The following is a 3,331-nucleotide window of genomic DNA, read 5'->3' on the forward strand; positions in this document are numbered from 1 at the left end:
AAAACTAGATCAATTTGAATGGGTACACCTCATTGTCCTGGGTAATTCTTCTTTTTGTCGTAGCTTCCAGAATGTCAAGTTAATATCTTGCACCCTTTGTTATATTGTGTGTGTGTTTCTCATTAGCCTCAAAATTATTCTTCATTTTTGTAAAATTGTGCCATGTTTATGATATAGTAAACATTGCTCGGAAATTCAGCCTGGAAATCTATTATAAAGATTATTAAAAAGCCATGTATTAGAAGCAGTTGAATAATTATTTTAACATTTGAAATAGAACATTGGTATACAAAAAATGTATTGTGCTGCGTTTTACATACAATACACACTATTTAAATTTTCATCAGGCACTTCTAATACAGGTTACAAAGGAATCTAAGATGCTCTATTGAATTGTAAGTTAAAGTATCTTCTGCTTGAAATCTTTTAGTATGCTTTACCACATTAGTCCAATTTTTGATGTTGCAAACAAAGCTTCATACAATATGGGTTTCAAATCCTTCATTAAGATAATTTTGGCAACTCACTCACTCACTCTTTACAAAATTTATTTTGCATATGCGATAAATAATACTATGGAATTCAACAGGATACTCACTCACTCACTCACTCACTCACTCTTCATTCTTTACAAAATTTATTTTGCACTCACTCACTCACTCACTCACTCTTCATTCTGTACAAAATTTATTTTGCATACACGATAAATATACTATGAAATTCAACAAGACATTTGAAAATAAAAAAGCTCTGTATTAAAAGAACTAAAACATTAGAACTTTAGAAATTTTAACATTTGATAAGCATAGTACAATATTTTGTGTATACATTTCACGGACTTAGTGCTTTATCAGAGGATTCCAATTCAGATATGAAAGGTTCCACGAGATGTTCTATTGAACTGTCAGTCTCCCAATCCTCTGCCTGAAGTCTTTCTGCATCCCTTAGTAAATCAACCAAATTTTCTGTGGTTAAACTGCTTTGTGCAAGTAAACTTTCAAATCTTCCATCTTGAATAATTTTTTTGCCGCATATGGGCACATTTGCCCTAAATCAACTCAACTGCGTTGCATTGGCATTGACACGGAGGCAATCGCATACCCATATGACTTTTTGAGAGTCGTAGATATCGTTATTTTTGCCTTGTCATTTCAAATGATTCATTTATTGTCAAGTAATCCCCGGAGTTTTCCCATTTTTTGAGAGCCATATTTTGATCGCAGCTAATTTAATCACCCATCGATGGAAGCTTATATCTTACATATCCGTTATGATTACTGATGCAAGTGTAATATTTGGAAATAATTGCGATTCAAACCAGTCTTGAAAAACTTGCAATATTCATACTTTATTGTAGTTCACATCATTATTGGCTTTGAATATTAATTCAGCATTTGGTACAAAACTCTACTACGACCTGCACGAACCAGAGTAAGGCTGTTTCTCATGCCAGTTGGATGGTAAACACGTGTCTCCTTTTCCCTTCATTTTACCAAACAACGTTTAGCCAGAGATTAATATTGATTTAACAAGGTTCCATTTAAGTAGATTCACGCATGCTGGGAATTTTTATTTTTCGTGCACTTTTTTTCTTGCAGAAGACATCACTTCTCCCTAATAAGAATTTATGCCATTTACTATATCATACGTACGTACAAGGAATTTCATGTAGCACTTTCCTGAGAAATTCTTTGACATTTCGTAAGCACACTTATTTTCTTTAGCCTCACCCATTATCTTTCAGTTGTGGGATTTCACCTCTTGCATAAAACACCTCAGCACCGATCGTCGCAAAACACACTTAGTCTTCTAGAGCAGTCACAACAAGGGGACGATTTCTCATTCGCTTCTGAAACGTTGGTTTCCCAAATTTGTCTTCCCATGTCTCGTTCCTCCTTAATATCAGACTCACGGTTCTTTCAGGAATGTTAATGGCTGCGGACATACGGAAACATGCTCTGAAAATGTCGATGAAAGGCCATTGTGAATCTTCTGTACAAAATACATATAGACGTTTTATGAAACTTCCCTGGCCTCTGGAAGAGGACATGCTCTTGAAATATTTGATGGACGGAGTAAAACAAGTAAAAAACTGACCACTTTAACGAAAAGTTCAACTTCCATATTAGAGATTATTTGCGAAAGTTAATAAGCTTTTTTGACGTTCGTCAGGTAAGAAAGTCTTCCTGGAACAGCTCATTTCTGCCGGTACTTGTTCCTTCAAGACTCCGTGCTGCTGCAATGGAATAAGACAACCAGCAATTAGTTCCGAAAGAGTCATCTGGTAGTTTACTTTGGAGAGAATTTACCGTCAAAACGAAATAAACAATATATTGGGTTTCATTTCAAGAGCAAACTTGCAATATATATTTTGCAAACTAATGCACTGCACCAAATTATTGTTGTATAATTGCAAGAGCTACCCCCGTCTTATTGACAAATAAACTTCGAGAAAGTTGACTAATTTGCAGCAGTCAATGTTAAAATTTAAAATTATCAAACATATTCAGACATTTTATTATTGTAACCATAATTGACAATGTCTTATAATATTTTAAAGTTTATTGAATACCGTAATTCAGTAGACTTTCTTCTCTATGAGAAATGTACATTTTTGAGGCACTTTCATTTCCTCTAGTATTAATTTTTCAGTTATTGCAGTGTACAGAAGATCCCTTGGAAGGGATCTAAAGAATTGCTCTGACTATCCTTCTGCTAACAAAATTTCAGATAATTCAGGTGATCTGAAGTTAGTACTTATTCAGGATTTGGATTAATATAATTGCATTCCATAATCAAAATAAAGAAATACTGATTCCGGTATGGTACATCATTAGCTTATAAAAATATTAAGAACTTAACTATCTACTCATCAAAAGTTAGGAAGTCAAATTAATTATGGCACTATAAGCTTCATTTCTTTTGGCAGTATTGTGGAGCCTAAATTCCAAACCATGATAAAGATAGGAAATCACTATTACTACATTTCAGTAGCCGATGGGAACTATACAGAACCTATTTGAATATCCAGAAGAGAAAGTTTAGAATAAAACTAATTCATTGCTATAAATTTCAAAAGTTTCAAGAAATAAAGTTTTTCAACAAAATTCAGAAATATTCACAATGAAGTAGAGAAATTAAAGCCATGAATAATGGAACCGCATATTACCATGACTGTCGGCCCCATATTTAAAAAAATAATAATAGATAATTAAGGGCCTTCTAGTTTAATATAAGTTTACATCTTTCTATCTAACCTTATCTGAAGATTAAACCAAAGGTGTTTACACCAGACAAAAACTTTGCAAGATACCTGAAGCCTTCTTTGCAA

At 33.4% G+C, this 3,331-nt stretch overlaps 1 long non-coding RNA gene across 1 annotated transcript; it reads right to left on the reverse strand.

Moving 5' to 3' along the window:
- Positions 1–236: 236 nt before the first annotated feature.
- LOC136825527 (uncharacterized) lies at positions 237–2,230 on the reverse strand. The gene is made up of 2 exons (XR_010849363.1): positions 2,098–2,230; positions 237–1,958 (listed from the first exon to the last, which is right to left on the reverse strand). It is a non-coding gene; the product is annotated as an uncharacterized lncRNA (long non-coding RNA).
- Positions 2,231–3,331: the final 1,101 nt, after the last annotated feature.

The sequence above is a fragment of the Macrobrachium rosenbergii genome, chromosome 37 (assembly GCF_040412425.1).
Source record: "Macrobrachium rosenbergii isolate ZJJX-2024 chromosome 37, ASM4041242v1, whole genome shotgun sequence".
Classification (NCBI taxonomy): Eukaryota; Metazoa; Arthropoda; class Malacostraca; order Decapoda; family Palaemonidae; genus Macrobrachium; species Macrobrachium rosenbergii.